The 18,431-nt window shown below is 44.4% G+C and overlaps 1 protein-coding gene across 35 annotated transcripts in view; it reads left to right on the top strand.

Annotated features, from left to right (window-relative positions):
* The window catches only part of ZNF618 (zinc finger protein 618), a 200,324-nt gene that overhangs the window by 70,069 nt on the left and 111,824 nt on the right, over positions 1-18,431 (top strand). For 4 of the 35 annotated variants that reach the window (XM_081574724.1, XM_081574761.1, XM_081574742.1 and 1 more), the window contains exon 1: positions 17,850-18,008. The exons of 23 other annotated variants lie outside the window; for them this stretch is intronic. The gene's annotated coding sequence lies outside the window, so the exon portion shown is untranslated. Of the gene's footprint in view, positions 1-2,683; positions 2,917-17,849; positions 18,009-18,431 lie in introns of those variants that run through there. 8 more of the 35 variants (XM_081574730.1, XM_081574737.1, XM_081574714.1 and 5 more) reach the window with 5 other exon arrangements.

The following is an 18,431-nucleotide window of genomic DNA, read 5'->3' on the forward strand; positions in this document are numbered from 1 at the left end:
TTGAGTGAGACCCCAGCTTGGGCCGGTGTGCAGGCAGGAAAAGGGGACTCTTCAGTCCAGGTGGAGCCGCCTGTTAGGTTTGGGGATGGAAAGATGAGTCCTTTTCTTCCGATTGTGTTTCTTTTCTCAGGGAAAGGAGTCATCGGTGGAGAGAAAGCAGGTTGTTTGAGGTTTGAGGAGAAAGCGGAAAGTCTCACGTGCTCTTCTAGGAGAGTGAATTGAGGAGGGAAATGGTTGGGCTGTAGTAAGGACCCACTTGAGGTTTGTGGTCATAAATTTAAAGTGAGACAATCTGCGTGGTTGTATGTGTTCCTCCAGAGCGAGGTGTGCAAGCAGTCGACTTGGGATTTTGCCAGGGAGTGAAAGGCTAGAGAGAGCTGGAGAGTTGAAAGATTATGCCAGAGTGAGAGTGATCGCCATGGGCCTGGTCTTGGTCGGGGAAGGATGACAGTGAGAAAGGGGAGACAGGGTGGTGGGTGGGAGGTCGCACTTGGGCAAGAACTCAGGGCAGGGACTGAGAGTCTGGGCCCTGGATGCTGGAGGTTAGGATGCTGGAGGTGTGGTGGTGTCATTGATGAGGGCAAGGTCAAGGTGTGAGTGAGGGAGCAGATAGTTGGGCTGGTGGCAGGGAGGTGAATGGAAGGCCCCTGGAGGAAAAGGAGATTAAAGAACAGATTGGCCGGAGTCACAGGGACTGTTCTGAAGGCAGGGTAATGACGGAGTGAAGACAGGGAGCCTGGGCTGACGTCTTCAGCACGAGGTGTCTATGGAGGTGCCACCAGGATAGCTGGTGGCAGGGGCTGCCTGAGCTGGGTGTTGCAGTGTTGCTCCCAAGTTCAAAGAGGGCTGGATGAGAGATGCCCCGGAGCTGGCAGAGTAGCAAGGAGGAATTCCCACAGACCGAGCCAGCCCACCCCAGGCCCGCCTTGGCCCTGCATCAGTGTTTGCCATTGGACAGGTGGCTTCCTCATCTGAAAAGTGGGATTACTCATTGCGCTGGCCTCATCCATCCACTGCAAGGGTTAATTGGACAGAATACATGCAGCATGGTTAGGCCCAGGGCTTGGTTTATGGTACGTGCCAGGGATCGGTAACTGTTTTCTCCAAAACAGAACTGTCCTTAAATGAGGACAGTTTGTTCCCAGAGAGGGAGGGATCCGTCGATGTGCTCCCCCAAAGTGGGATTGTTGGAATGGGAATGCAGCCTCCCAAGGGCACTTTGAAGGTCATATGCGTTCAGGCCCATTGGTGAAGCATGGTTCTCTAGGCACAGAGTGTAGATAATGATACAAGCTGGATTAAGTTAATTCCTGAGCAGCGTGTGACTCGTGCAGACAAGAGTCAGGGAGCCCTTGGCTCTGAGGATGCTCTTGGCCTTGGCCTGAGCGTGGAGAGACTGGGGCCGCCAGGGTATCCTATTTGTAGAGTCCTTTATGCTTTATAAGCTCATTTGCTACGGCACCTCTGTGAAAGAGCCGTGGCAGGATGAACAGAAGAATGGGGCTCAGAACTTTTGAGCCAGAGTCAGCATCCCTTACCAGCTCAAGCCCTCCCCAGGAGCAGGTGTGAGTGGCCTCAGACCCAGGACATGGTTTTATGAATGGCCACAAGGCTGGTTTGCTGGTCAGGGATGAGGGGACATGTGTGCAGGCGGCCTGGATGGAGCCCCTGTGGCTGGTGTGGGGCTGCCACCAACATGCCCTGCCTGGTGGGAAGCTGCTTTGGGGCCCAGACCCTGGGGAGGAGAGGCCTGCCCTGGCTCCTCTGAGCTTTGTGACCAGTGCCCCTGTGGAAGCAGGTGGACTTTTCCTGTCAGCCTCACCATGGCCGACTGGGCAGGATCACGAAGGCGAGTCATTTTAGGAGCTCAGGTGGGAGCCGCCAGTCCCCAGGAGGGACACAGCTAGTGGCCTTTGGCTGGCTTCCCACAAGGCTGCATTGGGATGAGGGTTGTTCACAGGCAAAGAAGCACCGCCTGCTGTCTACCTGGCTCTGGAAACACCCGGAGCTGTGCCCAGGACGTGTCTCCATGTTGCTTCACCCCAGAAAAGGAGCACGGCTCCAGGACTGGGGTTGGAAACCTTGCATTTCAGTCTCCCGCTTCCTAGCTGCCTCACCTTTGGACAGAGAATTCTTTCTGGACCTCTGTGTTCCTTCTGAAAGAAGAGTGGGTGTTGGGGCCTCTCAAAGCCCCCTTACCTCCTCGCTTCTCCTGTTACCCTAGTCAGTCTTGATTGGTTTCATCCATAATTACAGCTACTCAGTTCTCTAGATCAGCAGTCCCCAACCTCTTTGACACCAGGGTCAAGGTGAGAGGTTGGTTTCAGGAGGATCAAGCCCATTACATGTGTTGTGGACTTTATTTCTGTTACTATTACATTAGCTCCACCTGAGATCATCAGCCATTAGATTCTGGAGGTTGGGGACCCCTGCTCTAGACCGCAAGCTCTTTGAGGATGGGGTGAAGTCGTACTCCCCACTGTATCCCAAGGACCTGGCAGATATAAGCTGCTCCACGAATGTTTGCTGAATGGATCACAGGCACATTACTTGTGGCCCTGGGTACTCCATCACTTGGGGGCTCAGCTGCTGGAGCAGAAGCAAATGGGGCCTGTTTTGCCTAATATTCCACGAAAGGAGATGTTTAACTTGAAACCACAGGCTGTGATTCTTTCTCTTACTCCAGGGGAAGCCTCTCTTGCAGAACCCAGCACATGGAGCACTCACAGAAAAGGCGGTACAACTAGGTGGTCAGGGACGAGGCTCTGTAGGCAGACAGACCTGGATTCAAATCCCAACTCTGCCAGACCAGCTGTTACCTTGAAAAACCCTCTCCCAGAATCTGAATCTGTTATCTCAGCTTGAAACAGGAATAGAAAAACCTGCCTTATGATGGTGGTGTGCTGATTAAAACAAGTAAGTGACATGCCTACTATGGAGACAATAGAAAAAGATAGCTTATTGTTGTTATGAGTGGTAAATATTTGTTGAAATAAAGAAATAAAGAATGAGAATCTTCTGGAACTTTTTGGAATCTGGCTACTCCTTGATTTTCTTTGGCTTGCTATGTGTAAAATGCAAGGGCTGAGGAATTTCTGCTTTGAGCAGCATAGAAAGATGGGTATTGGTGCAGACTTTGGAGTTGGGAAGGTGTCTTGGACCTGTGACCAAAGCTTCTCTCTTGAACCTCATCTGTGTACTGAGAATAATAGCACGTGTATCATTGGTTTGTTCTAAGGATCAGTTGAGATACTATGTGTACAGAATGCTTAGAGCCTAGCAGATTGGTAAGTATTATATTAATTTTTGTCATTGTTTTATTTTATATTCTGAAGAGCTTCCCTGGTGGCTCAGACAGTGTAAAGAATCTGCCTGCAATGCAGTAGACCTGGGTCCGATCCCTGGGATGGGAAGATCCCTTGGAGAAGGAAATGGCAACCCACTGCAATATTCTTGCCTGGAAAATCCCATGAACAGAGGAACCTGGCAGGCTGCAGTCCGTGGGGTTGCAAAGAGTTGGACATGACTGAGTGACTATCACTTTCTTTCCTTCTTTTTCTACTTTTTTTTTTTATTTTCTGAAGATGCTTAGAAATACCTCCAATATTATTTTTAAAAAGTCTCCTGTATTTATTTAGTGTTTGCTTTACTGTTTTGCTATTTAATCCTGGCATTTATTTTTACGTATTTTTCCAGGTGTCCCACTCTTATCTATTTCTAAATTTTATTTATTTGTTTTTGCCACATCTGATTTTATTTAATAAAACTTGACAGAGTTGAGACCCCCTTCTCCAGGGTCAGTCCACTCCCTGCAGAGGTACCAGGAATCTACAATTTGGTGTTTATAATTCCCAGACATGTTTATAATAATGCCGTATAAGGATGAAACCACAACTATCCCAAGGGGTCTTGCAACTTACATTTTTCTTTTTAAAAACTTATTTTGTCATAATTTCAGGCTTATAGAAAAGTTTACAACTAGTGCAAAGAATTTCTCTATCACTTTCACTCCAGTTCCCCCAAAAGTAACATTCCTGTGTTTGGCTTCCCGCCCCCTCACTCTGCCCCCCTCCCCCAGCTCTCTGTTTAATCCTTTGTCTAAACCATTTGAGTCACAGTTGCAGGCCTGATATCCCTTTACCCTTAAATACTTCAGGATGTATTTCTTAAAAACAAGGATATTTGCTTATAATATCACACTTCAGTGATCAAAATCAGGAAATTAACACTGGTGGAATACTATTAGCAAGTCTGCAAACTTTATTCCTGTTTAACCATCTGTTTCAGTAATGTCCTCTGTAGCAGTTGTCCCCAACCTTTTTGGCACCAGAAACTGGTTTCCTGGAAGACAGTTTTTCCACAGATCGGAGCGGGTGGCAAATGGTTTCAGGATGATTCTCATAGAGCAGGAAACAAATCTCGTGCATATGCAGTTCACAGCAGTGTACAAGCTCCTGTGAAAATCTAATGCTGCCCCGATCTGACAGGAGGCGGAGCTCAGGCGGTAATAAAAGCATTGGGGAGCAACTGTAAATACAGATGAAACTTTGCTGGCTCACTCACTGCTCACCTCCTGCTCTGCAGCTGGGTTCCTAACACGGTACTGGTCCTTGGCCCAGGGCTTGGGCACCCCTGCTCTGTAGGAAAAGAAAACCTCAGGTCACAAGCTAAATTTTCCATTGTCCTGTCTTTTTTGTCTTTTTACATCTGGATTGTTTCTTCTGTCTTGCTTTTGTCCTTCCTGAGCTTGAACTTTTTTTTTTTTTGGTTATTTTGTAGACTATCCCTCCATTTGGGTATGTCTGATGTTTCCTTGTTCTGAGATTCAGGCCAAGCAATTTTTGCAGGAATACCTGGACGTAAAGGTGTAACCTTTTCAGTACTAGTATCAGAAAGCATCATTATTGTTAGTGAATAGTCTGTCCTTCTCCTACTGATCTGAAATGACATGTTCACAACTGTCTAAATTCTCACATGTACATAAGTCTGCCTCTGGACTTGTTATTCTCCTAAACTGATCAGTTTATCTAATTCTGTGCAATTTTTTCCCCAGCTGTTTTATAATAATTGTTCTTGTTCAGTCACTCAGTCATGTCCGACTCTTTGTGATCCCATGGACTGCAGCACGCCAGGCTTTCCTGTCCTTCGCCATCTCCCAGAGTTTGCTCAGACTCATGCCCATTGAGTCGATGATTCCATCCAACCATCTCGTCCTCTGCTGTCCCCTTTTCCTCTTGCCCTCAGTCTTTCCAGCATCAGGGTCTTTTCCAGTGAGTTGCTCTTTGCATCAAGTGGCCAAACTATTCTAGCTTCAGTTTCTGCATCTGTACTTCCAGTGAGTATTCAGGGTTTATTTCCTTTAGGATTGACTGGTTTGATCTCTTTGCTGTCCAAAGGACTCTCAAGAGTCTTCTCCAACAACACAATTCAAAAGTATCAATTCTTTGCTGCTAACCAGATGGTCAACATCGAAATCAGATTGATTATATTCTTTGCAGCCAAAGATGGAGAAGCTCTATACAGTCAGCAAAAACAAGACCGGGAGCAGACTGTGGCTCAGATCATGAACTCCTTATTGCCAAATTCAGACTTAAATTGAAGAAAGTAGGGAAAACCACTAGACCATTCAGGTATGACCTAACTCAAATCCCTTATGATTATACAGTGGAAGTGACAAATAGATTTAAGGGACTAGATCTGATAGACAGAGTGCCTGATGAACTATGGACAGAGGTTCGTGACACTGTACAGGAGACAGGGATCAAGACCATTACCATGGAAAAGAAATGCAAAAAAGCGAAATGGCTGTCTGAGGAGGCCTTACAAATAGCTGTGAAAAGAAGAGAAGTGAAAAGCAAAGGAGAAAAGGAAAGATATTCCCATCTGAATGCAGAGTTCCAAAGAATAGCAAGGAGAGATAAGAAAGCCTTCTTCAGCGATCAGTGCAAACAAATGAGGAAAACAACAGATTGGGAAAGACTAGAGATCTCTTCAAGAAAATTAGAGCTACCAAGGGAACATTTCATGCAAAGATGGGCTTGATAAAGGACAGAAATGATATGGACCTAACAGAAGCAGAAGATATTAAGAAGAGGTGGCAAGAAGACACAGAAGAACTGTACAAAAAAGATCTTCACGACTCAGATAATCACGATGGTGTGATCACTCACCTAGAGCCAGACATCCTGGAATGTGAAGTCAAGTGGGCCTTGGAAAGCATCACTATGAACAAAGCTAGTAGAGGTGATGGAATTCCATTTGAGCTATTTCACATCCTCAAAGATGATGCTGTGAAAGTGCTGTACTCGATATGCCGGCAAATCTGGAAAACTCAGCAGTGGCCACAGGACTGGAAAAGGTCAGTTTTCATTCCAATCCCAAAGAAAGGCAATGCCAAAGAATGCTCAAACTACTGCACAATTGCACTCATCTCACATGCTAGCAAAGTAATGCTCAAAATTCTCCAAGCCAGGCTTCAGCAATATGTGAACCGTGAAATTCCAGATGTTCAAGTTGGTTTTAGAAAAGGCAGAAGAACCAGAGATCAAATTGCCAATATCCGCTGGATCATCGAAACAGCAAGAGAGTTCCATAAAAACATCTATTTCTGCTTTATTGACTATGCCAAAGCCTTTGACTGTGTGGATCACAATAAACTGTGGAAAATTCTGAAAGAGATGGGAATACCAGACCATCTGACCTGTCTCTTGAGAAACCTGTATGCAGGTCAGGAAGCAACAGTTAGAACTGGACATGGAACAACAGACTGGTTCCAAATAGGAAAAGCAGTACGTCAAGGCTGTATATTGTCACCCTGCTTATTTAACTTATATGCAGAGTACATCATGAGAAACGCTGGGCTGGAAGAAACACAAGCTGGAATCAAGATTGCCGGGAGAAATATCAATAACCTCCGATATGCAGATGACACCACCCTTATGGCAGAAAGTGAAGAAGAACTAAAGAGCCTCTTGATGAAGGTGAAAGAGGAGAGTGCAAAAGTTGGCTTAAAGCTCAACATTCAGAAAACTAAGATCATGGCATCTGGTCCCATCACTTCATGGGAAATAGATGGGGAAACAGTGGAAACAGTGTCAGACTTTATTTTTTGGGGCTCCAAAATCACTGCAGATAGTGGTTGCAGCCATGAAATTAAAAGACGCTTACTCCTTGGAAGGAAGGTTATGACCAACCTGGATAGCATATTTAAAAGCAGAGACATTACTTTGCCATCAAAATTCTGTCTAGTCAAGGCTATGGTTTTTCCAGTGGTCATGTATGGATGTGCAAGTTGGACGATGAAGAAAGGTGAGCGCCGCAGAATTGATGCTTTTGAAGTGTGGTGTTGGAGAAGACTCTTGAGAGTCCCTTGGACTGCAAGGAGATCCAACCAGTCCATCCTAAAGGAGATCAGTCCTGGGTGTTCACTGGAAGGACTGATGTTGAAGCTGAAACTCCAATGCTTTGGCCACCTGATGTGAAGAGTTGACTCATTGGAAAAGACCCTAATGCTGGGAAGGATTGGGGGCAGGAGGAGAAGGGGACGACAGAGGATGAGATGGTTGGATGGCATCACCAACTCGATGGACATGGGTTTGGGTAAACTCCAGGAGTTGGTGATGGACAGGGAGGCCTGGCATGCTGCGATTCATGGGGTCGCAAAGAGTCGGAGACGACTGAGCAACTGAACTGAACTGAAGCCTTCTTTATGGGCCAACACTCACATCCATACATGGTTGTTGGGAAAAACCATAGCTTTGTCTATACAGACCTTTGTTGTCAAAGTGATGTCTCTGCTTTTTAATATGCTGTCTAAGTTTGTCATAGCTTTTCTTCCAAGGAGCAGGCATCTTTTAATTTCATGGCTGCAGTCACTATCCACAGTGATTTTGGAGCCTAAGACGACAAAGCCTGTTACTATACAATCCTTCAAACTGTACTAGGTTTGCTTCTTGGTGTTTTATAACTTAAGTTACTCATGGGAAGGGGATTCTTCCTCCCATTAAATTTTCTAATTGATTATTGTTGATGTTGGCAAACCACTGACTTCTGAATATTTTTCCTGGATCTGGCTGGTTTGCTGAATTCTCTTTTATTATAATCTTTTTCAGTTGATTCTCTTGGAATATTTTTTAAGTGTAGACAGTTGTATCTGCAAATCATGGCAGGTTTGTCTCTTCTTTTACACTTTTATTTTCTTTTCTCCAGTCTTTTTACATTGGCTGAGATCTCCAGAATAGTTTTGAATAATATGATAGTGATATTGGGCATTCTTGGTTATTCCTGACTTTAACTGAAGTAGCTCTGGCGTTATATTAAGTGTTGGAGGGAGGTTTTGGAGAGATACCCTTCATGTGGATGTTTTAAAAAATTCCTAGTGAATTATGTTGATCTTTAAAAAAAAACCAAGAATGAAACTCAAAATCCAGAAGACATAGGTTGATGCTTATTTTTAGAGTTGTATTACTTTTGTGATTTAGTGCCATGTCTTATTTGCTATGGCTTCTCTGGTGGCTCACTGGGTAAAGAATCCACCTGCCAATGCAGGAGACACATATTTGATCCCTGATCTGAAAGATCCCCTGGAGAAGGAAATGGTAACCCACACTCCAGTATTCTTGCCAGGAAATCGGCATGGACAGAGGAGCCTGGTGGGCTACAGTCTATGGGGTCAAAAGGAGTCAGACATGACTCAGAGACTGAACAACAGCAACTTATTTGCTAACAGTTATGTAGGATTTTGGGGTCTGAATTTATTTAAGATTTATCTATAATTTTATCTTTTAAATGATCGTTGTTTTAATTGGAGAAGTAGTTTGGCTTTGTAGGAAGAACTGGGATGTTGCTCTCCCCCCAACAATTTAGAAAATATAAATATAATCTGTTTATTGAGGATTTGGTAGAATTTGCCAGTAAAATTATTTGAACATTCCCAATAATTTTATAATTCAAATTTCTTCATCTAATTGTTGGTCTACTCAGGTTTTCTATTTAGAAACAGATCTATCTTGTATGCATTTAAAATGTATGTTAATAAAAAGTCTTTCTTCCTCTTTCTCTCTTTCTATCCATACTTTTGGTTCTGAGTTACCGCCTCCTTCTCATTTCTTAGTGTTTTAAATTTATCTTTTTATTTTCTTGGCCAGACATATTGAGGGAACAGGCAGGGTTAGCTATTTTATTCATAATTTCAAAGAACTTGCCCTTGCTTTTGTTGTCAAGTCTTTTGTTTTCTGTTTCTTTAACTTCTGATTATTTTTCTTCATTTTTGACTTTTGGTCTATTTCCATTTGTCGTTTATTCATTTATTTTATGAGTGACAGTTCAGAAGTATCCCATGGGTTTTGCTGTATAGTACTCGCATTGTTCATTTTTAAAAAGGCTGCAGTTTAATTTCTCTTTAAAAAATATTCCTCTAAATAACCTTTGGATTACATTTCCAAGTGGTTAAATTTTTTGTGGCTCTCTTTTTGTTTAATTTTTAGTTTTATTGCTTTGTGGTCAGAGAATATGGCCTGTGTAATTTCTGACTTTAAAAAAAATTATTGAGGTTTTCTTTGTGGCCCATCACATGATCAGTGTGTAATTGTTCCATGGATTTTTGAAAAGATGTGCATTGTTTTATAAACACATACAAAAATATATTAAACTGTTTGTGTTTTTCAAGTCCTTTATTGCCCACCCCCATTTTTTATTTATTTTATTTTTTTATTTTTTATTTATTTTCTACCCCCGTTTTTTAAATCCTCATAATCTGTCCATTTCTAGGAAGTATGCCACTGTCTCTTTTTATAACTAAGGTTTTTTACATTTCTCCTTGTATTTTCAACAATTTTTGCTCTGTGTACGTAATGAATATAGTAATAGTTTTTTAGTGGTTAAATTTAGTATCAATTGAAAAATTATTTTTGCCCTTTGTGATTCTTACTTTTTACCTTGAAGTCTGTTGCCATTTCTGCATTTTATTGACATATGCCTGGTGTCATTTTGTCAATTCCTTGTTCTTTTTTAAAAAAAATTGTTTTAAAGTAATTTAAGACTTCATGAAGAGTTGCAGCAGGAATGCTCATAGTCCGCATGTACCCTTCACCCAGCTTTCCTCATTATCATCTCATGCCATCATAATCCTTTCTATTTTAGCCTTTCTGGGTCTTTTTGTTTTAGCTTCTGTCCTGCCCTACATCCCCCCATCTGTGATACATTGTTTATTCAATTGGGGAATTTATGTGTAGATGCAGAGTGTGTTAATAGCTCAGTTATGTCCGACTCCTTCGGCGTTCTTTGTACTATAGCCTGCCAGGCTCCTCAGTCCATGGGATTCTCCAGGCCAGAATACTGGAGTGGGTAGCCATTCCCTTCTTCCAGGGATCTTCCCGACCCAGGGATGAAACTGATCTCCTGCATTGCAGGCAGATTCTTGACCATCTGAGCCATCCATATTTATTGTGTTTGCTTGTTTTAAGTTTCAACTTCCTTCTGCTACTTTAATTTGTTTTTGGTTTTCCATGATGTTCTTCTCCTGCTTAGTGCTGGATTGCCAAAGTTTTCTTTAGTCTCCGTTTTTCTTACTTCCATTTTTTATCCTTTCTACCCTTTTCGCTTGAATCCCACCCCCCACCTCCATTCTTCCTCATTTGGAAGTCATAATCTTATTTCTCATTTTTTTCACTTAGGCTAAGATTTTTAGCAAACATATGTAAACTTGGGCAAGAATAAATTATTATCTCTACCCTCAAAGATTCCCCGCCTACACACAAATATTTGACCTTTAAATGTACCATGCTTTCCTTATCCTCTCTCTATAATCGGTTCTTGGTTAATATGATATGGAATTTTATTTCCAGCTTAAAAAAATTCTGCATTGTGGTTTTGGAAATTATGTAAGAGCTGCCTTGGGCTTCACAGCTGCATATTCAGTCACTCTTTGTAGACCTAACTCTATTTTGTTGAGTTTCTCTTCTTTCTAAAGTTTTGTTTGATGTCTTCTTTCTTATACTTAATTTCCTTTATGTTTTTCAGAAAAGGTGCTGGGATGGCTCCAGAATCTCTGTCTATCTGAGAAGTCAGATATATATATATTTTTCCCTCTACTTGAGTGATGAGTTGGTTTGCAGTTGAGTTCTAGGTTTAACGCCCTTTTGCTTAGAGCTTTGTCACCCTTGCTCTTCTGCCGTTGAGAAGTCTGATGCTAGAGTGAGTCCTGTTTCTCTGTAGGTTTTTTTCCCCTCTATGGAAGCATTTAAGGATTTCTCTTTGTTCTTGGAGTTAGGAAATTTCATCAGGGTGTATCTTGAGAGTCTTGTTTCATTCCTCATCTTCAGCACTTGGCTTTTGTGCTCCCAAAACTCCAGGCTTTATTTCTGTTTTGTTCTTCGCTCTGGAGAAATGAGTGAGTATTGAGCCTGTAGTGAATCTCCAGAGTAGAGAGACAGTGAAGCCCTGTTAATCAGATGACTTGGAAATCCACGCAGCTGGACAGCTGGTCGACCCTCCAAAAACCACCCATTTCTCATCTGTAGAAGGCAGTGAGAACAGCTCTTGTCAATAGGGTGGCTGGGAGATGAAACAGGACCCAGAAAAACACTGGGGAGTGCCTGCACGGAGGAAGTAGGCAGTGGTGGCAGCTGCTGTCTCTATAATCCCCTGAAGGCAGCAGAGATGGAGGAACGAATGGGCTTTTGAACTGGACTTTGAAGAATGGACAAGATGGGAACCTTCTCTGAGCCTCAATCTCTCTACTCAAGATGATGGAGCTTGATAAGTTTATAGGTAATTATTATTCTTTTTTTTTTTTTTAATTTCACACAGAGGGGTATGACTTGAATCACTTTGGAATCGTAAGTCTCTTCTCTTCTTTCTCCTCTCTCCTTTCTCTCTTGTTCTTTCCTTTTAGTGATTTTATTGGGTTGGCCAAAAAGTTTATTCTGTTTTTTCCATAAGACTATAGAATTGTATAGAACTGAACGAACTTTTTGGCCAACCCAATATTTGGTCTTTCTGGTTGCATGCATGCTAAGTCGCTTCTGTCATGTCTGATTCTTTGCGACCCTGTGGACTGTAGCCCACCAGGCTCCTCTGTCCAGGGATTCTCCAGGCAAGAATACTGGAGTGGGTTGCCAGCCAATTTTCCCTACCCAGGGATCAACCTCTTGCATTGGCAAGCAGGTTCTTGACCACTAGCGCCACCTGGATCCAGGGGTTCGAAGAACCTTTAATTTGCTGAAGAGAAAGGACTTCAGACTTGCCTACCAGAGCCTTTTTAATGGACTAAAGGAAAAGTTGGACGTCTTTGCGCATGATCTCCATCTGACATGCCCTCTGGTGTCTCCTCTTTAATTGTTGCCACTCTCTCCTGGACTACAGACTGTCCAGCACATCCCCAGGGCTTGCATACAGTAAGTGCTCTGGAAAAGCTTATGGAGCATATGGTGAATCAGTGCTCCATTTTTCCTGCTTGGAGACATGATTCCTTCTCACTTCACTGGGCAGGTGCCCTTGCTTTTGCTGTTTTATAAAAGATTTTATTTGTGATCGCATGACAGACAGTTCTTTCAGAAAACGAGAAGAACTGGTTTGGACCATTGTGAAACTCCATTTTAATAGCAAGAAGACAGAGCTCTGGCAACTTCAAAAAGGGCAATCAAGAAATTCTTGTTTGCTCAACAGAAGGAGCTATTTAGAGTGGTTACATGGGTTCAGAGTCGCTCCAAACTCCATATGATTCCAACTTCTAATGGCTTTTTCGGCCTCTGAGGTAATTGGTGAAAGTTTATTTACAGGATTGTTCTAGGTTGGTTTCACCAAGTTGCCGACCGTCCCAGACACATCTGGAAACGTCACAGGAGAAATTCGGCTGGGGAGGAGACATGGCTAGGGTATGATTTCCAACGTGTTTTCTCTGCTCTTGGCATGGTTCACAAAGCAAACATTTTTGAGCGTCTCTTCTGCCTGGCACTGATGAGACAGGAGACGGAAGGAGGATGGGACTGAATTAGTGCCGTAGAGTGCGGACAGTGTAAACCCCGCACCCAACTGACTCAGGAGAGCTGGAGAGGTGAGGGCAGTGTTGGATACAGAGGGGCTCGCCGTGGATGAGAGAGGGAAGGGCCTTCTGGACAGTGGTCCTTGCATGAACAGAGCATCCCCAGCGAGTGCAGTGAGAGGTAAAGCGTGTCTGCAGGGCACAGCCTCGCGTGTTCCGTCTAAGGGGAGCCGTTGCCACTTAGCTAGACCTGCCTGTGGCCACGTCAGAACACAGGCCCAGGGTGGCCAGAGCTTCGGATTTTTTTTTTTTTAAAGAGAAGCTCTAGATCTAGAATTTTATGTAACATTTCCTAAATTTCTAATTATGGAAACTCATTGAAAAATTTTAAAATAATGTAAAAACTCCCCAAACCCATTCCAGGCCACTAGCTGGTGAAACCTGTTGTGGGAGGTTGAGAGAAACAAGGATGAAGAGGGACTCAGCCCGCCATGACCTGTGTCCTGTCTGTTGCCAATGTCAGGAAAGAGAGCTTGGCCTTGAATTTTGAAATGGAGGCCAGGTAACTCTGGAGAAACCTGACCTTCCCCGACCTTATTTACTCTGACTCAGGGAATGTGAGTCAGAAGTTTTGGGCTTTTAGGTTTTCTCTTTATTACTAACCGCCTCCTTTTTTTTTTTCCTTTGCTAAAACTGCATGGGGAATGTGATGGTGACAGATGGAGCTGGTTTGCCTCTTAGAACTTCTACTCCCCTCGCCGCCTGTTCCCGCTCTGCATGGTTCTGGTTGCATGGGGAATTCCTCCCCTTCCCACCCTTTCGTTCTGTTTTGTGGGATAATGGAGAGAGGGCCGGATAAATACACTCCTGAGCCTAAACTAGCCACAGTAGCCACGTACGCTCATCTTCCCTCTGAAGTAGATGGATAAAGATTTTGTTTAAAATTCTTGTTCTTAAATTCATAACACAGATGTGTCCAGTCAAAATATAATGTAAGCCACATACGTAATTTAAATTTTGTAGTATCCACAATAGAGGAGAAAATGACAGTTGAAATTAATGTTAGTAATATAATTTATTTAGCCCTGTACCTCCAAAATGTTATCGCTTCAACATGTAACCAATCTAAAAATTCTTTTAAGCTACTATATTATTATATTATATACTGTATTATTATATTTTTAATTTTGTACAAAGTGCTTGAAATCTATATTTTCCACATATAGCCAGTCTCACTTTGGATTCATTACAATGTTTCAAATGCAAAGTCACATGTGGCTAGTGGCCATCATGTTGGACAAGTGTGGCTGTAACGGGTGCACGTGAGAAGGTGATACTCCGCAGACACAAAGGAATATCCAGACCAAGGACCTCCCCGGCGGTCCAGTGGTTAAGACTTCTCCTTGCAATGCCAGGGGCGCAGGTTCAATCCCTGGTGGGAAGGGCTAAGATCCCACATGCCTCCTGACCAAAAAACCGAAACCTAATACAGAAGCAATATTGTAACAAATTAAATAGAGACTTTAAAAATGGCCCCCCAAAAGTCTTGAAAAAAATATACAAGCCAGCTGTGAACCAACTTCCTCAGTGATCCAGTGGTTAAGAATCTGCCTGCCAATGCAGGGGACATGGGTTCAATCCCTGGTCTGGGAAGATTTCAAATGCCTTGGGGCAGCTAAGCCTGGGGGCCACAGCTACTGAAGCCCACGCTTTAGAGCCCGAGAACCACAACTAGAGAAAGCCCGCCTGCAGCGTCGAAGACCCAGCATAGCCATAAATAAAGAAATAATATTTTAAACAAAAGGGCACATATACTGATGCTTTTCCCCTGCTTGGGTAGCTCTCCCTTCCCCTCAGAATGGAATTCTATGGGCTCTGTCCTCCCTTCAGCTCCGTCTCTCACTGTCCCTCCCTCCACCTTACCAGACGGGCCTTCTCTTCTTCTTCAGCATGCCCGGCGCCTTCCAGCCTCTGAGCCCTCAAACAGGCTGTTCCTGTTACCTGAATTGTGCCTCCCCAATTTCCACCCCCTCCTTGACCTTGCTGCATCTAACCAGTTTTCAGGTTAAATGTCCATTTTTTGGGAGGTCTTTCTTCCTTGATCCTCCCGCCCCAAACTCCAGGCTACATTATGTTTCCCTGTTTAATGCTGTCAGGAGGGGAGACGTCTCTTTCTTCTCTGCACCCAGCACAATCATAATTATCCAGTTATCAGTGAGATAATCATTGAACATCCTTGTACCCTGTTAGGTCGTGTGCCCCAAGAATGCAAGGACCATGAGTGCTTTGTTTGCTTGTTTTATGCACAGCAGCTCCTGTGGTGGCTGCAGAAAATAGATTATTAGAAAATATGAATGATGCAAGGCTGAGATTCAGTCTTGTAGAGGAACCAGGGACCACGGACCCCAGAGGGCACAGACCCACAACAGTGAAGCAGTGGGCGGGGGGCGGGGGGGTGCGTCCACCCCTGTGGTAGTGCTGATCTGCTTTCTCACCGGCAGAACCCACCACTCCCTGTCCCCCTCTTGACTGGCTTTCAGTTGCCTGTAAATTATATTTTTGGTGGCTGTTAATAAAAATATAGGGCTGGGGGAAAAAAAAGACTTCTCCTAATAGAATTTTATTAAATGGCACTAGTTTAAAAATGTCTCGTAAAAAGTTAATTAATTTGGGATTTGGGGATGAAAGGCGTGATATAAATGTCAGTTATTATTATTACAATTTCAGCCTCACGCTTATGCTCTTGATCCAGCCCCTGATCTGGAGTTTCTCCTACACCCGGGGACTGGCAGCTCTGCTGAAATGCCAGAGGCAAATTTGAGCTTTGGGGCTCCATCAGGGACAGAGGGACTTAGCCAAGTGAGGTCGTCCTGCCTTTTCATAGAGGATAATGCCAGGCCTTGAGAGCTGGCGCCACCAAGTCAGGGCTGGGAGCGCTTCAGAGTGGAGTGGTCTTGGTGCTCCAGGGAGCTCTAGGCCATAGAAGCAGCCAGGAGCATCAAGGTCACGTGCTTAAGCTCGAGCCTGGTCACAGAATCCTGTTGAGCTGTCAGACCTCGGAGAAATTAGAGCCCACTCTCACTTTACAGAAGGGGAAACTGAGTTTGAGGAGGGGTGGAGGCTTACCTAACCCATGGTCACACAGCAGGTTAATTAAATTTGTAGAGAAAAAGGCAGTGAAAGCAATTAGTGAAGTGGGGAAAACCTTCCAAAAAAAAAAGAATTCAGGCAATTTATAGGTGATGGGTCTAGAAACTGTTTGCCAAGGAAACAAGGAGTCCTGGGACTTCCTCTGAGTTCAGAGAGACAGACAGCCTCTCGCTCCTTCAAGACACACACCCTCCCCCATCATTCCCCTGACTGCAGACACAGTACCTAGAGGGAAGAGCTCCAGACCTGACCCCGTGTGTAATTACTTCCGCGAGGTGGGGGGCAAGCTGGGATGTTAATCACCATCACAGACCCTTACATTTCTCTACTGATTGTGGGCCAAGCAGTGAGGATCTGTATGCTTCTGTCTCCTCTTCTCTGCAGCAGGGTGGGAAAACACCCCTTGCAGGGGTGTGATGGGGAGCAGGTGGGTGGCAGAGTGTGTATAAGTGGCAGCTTGCAAGCTGGGGGTCTCATGCTCTTAGACTCATTTGTGCTTACAGAGCTGAAGGGGAGATAACGGGTGGCTGGTTGGTTATCCAAGGGAACCTTCCTAGATGTCTGTCCCTGAGACAGGATTCCCAGCCAGGGTGGTCCTTCTCATTTCCAGTGATGGACTTCACCCGATTCTTCCAGCAGCCTATTCTTTCTGTTTTGCATGGCTCTGGAAGGGCCTGCCTTCTCCTGTCCGTGATTCTCTAATCCTTGTTCTGTTTTCAGGAATAATCTCTTCTGTCCCTTTCCAAGTGGACCCACTGTTTTTACACGCCACCCTTCACTCAAACCGTGTAGATCGAGTGTCTGATTAAGAGGAGGGGCTCAGAGAAGGTTTGTAGAATGAAGGAGAGAAGCAAGCTCATGCCCATCTGGATCTCTTGACAGTCTGTCCTGGGGCTTTTTAATGAATTGTTATCCATCAGTGGGTTGGGATCTTCCAGGGTATTTGGGAATCCATTAGAGCTGGATTTGAACCTGGGCTCATTCATGTAAACAAGATACTTAAATCTTAGTAGTTCTGTTTCCTCATCTGGCCAGTTGAGGTGTAGAATGCCTACCCTGCAACATTACTCTTAGGATTAAAAGAGGTGATGTGTGTCAAGTACTTAGTACATGTACAGTGAACACTCTGGTACCAGGGATTACCCTATACTCACAGTGCATATATCAGAGTTGGGCCATGAGAAAGGCTGAGCGCTGAAGAATTGATGCTTTCGGATTGTGGTGCTGGAGAAGACTCCTGAAAGTCCCTTGGACAGCAAGGAGATCCAACCAGTCAGTCCTAAAGGAAATCAACCCTGAATAGTCACTGGAAGGACTTGATACTGAAGCTGAAGCGCCAATACATGGGCCACCTGATGAGAAGAGCTGATTCATTGGGAAAGACCCAAATGCTGGGAAAGATTGAGGGCAAGAGGAGAAGGAGGCGACAGAGGCTGAGATGGTTGGATGGCATCACGAACTCAATGGACATGAGTTTGAGCTAACTCCAGGCGATGGTGAAGGACAGGGAAGCCTGGTGTGCTGTATGTAGTCCATGGGGTCGCAAAGAGTTGGGCACGACTTAACAATTGAACAACACGACACTGATGCAGTTTCCAGGAGACAGCATCCTGGCCCTCCTCCATAGCACGTTCCTTAGGTGTCCATTAAGTCCCGCACAGGACTGGACATATAGACTTCTAGAACCTTCCAGTTCCCATGGCCACGTGCTTCCTCTGATTATTAAGTGATTGTTCAATGGAACTGAACTGAATGAAGAGTTTTGGCCTGTGTTACAAAGCTCGGGATCACATTTCTGGTTTGGGACCAGGCCTGCCACTCTCCCTAGCTGCTCTCTGCAGCTGGAACCAGCCCTGATGTGGGCGCTTTTGAGCAGGTACAAGGTCTTCTAGCCTTTTGTCAAGTGAAAACAGCCAACAGTTGTCTCCACTTGAAAAATAAGTGCCATGGCTCTGTTTTTGTTTTAGAAGTAAAACTTCTACTCCTCCTCCTGCCCCATCCTCTTCCGCCCCCCGCCCCCAAAAATAACTGCTCAGCTGCCTCAGACATTTAAAAGGCCTTTAAATTGGAAACCCTGTAGCAACGTGGGGGTAAGGGGTGAGTCCAGAGTATCCCCTTGGCCACCATCTTGTTGCCCTTAGCAAAGAGCATCCAGTCAGCCATTTGTCCTCCCATTGGTTGTTGGCAGAGCCAGGCAGGTTGCATGGAAGGAGATGCTGTGGCTCTCGCCAGGCAGAGCAGTCTTCCCTGCCTCTCATCTTTATTGGATTTCAGTGAATCTGTCTGCCCTGGGTCATAT

The sequence above is a fragment of the Giraffa tippelskirchi genome, chromosome 1, assembly GCF_054371585.1.
Source record: "Giraffa tippelskirchi isolate mGirTip1 chromosome 1, T2T-mGirTip1v1.2.pri, whole genome shotgun sequence".
NCBI lineage: Eukaryota > Metazoa > Chordata > Mammalia > Artiodactyla > Giraffidae > Giraffa > Giraffa tippelskirchi.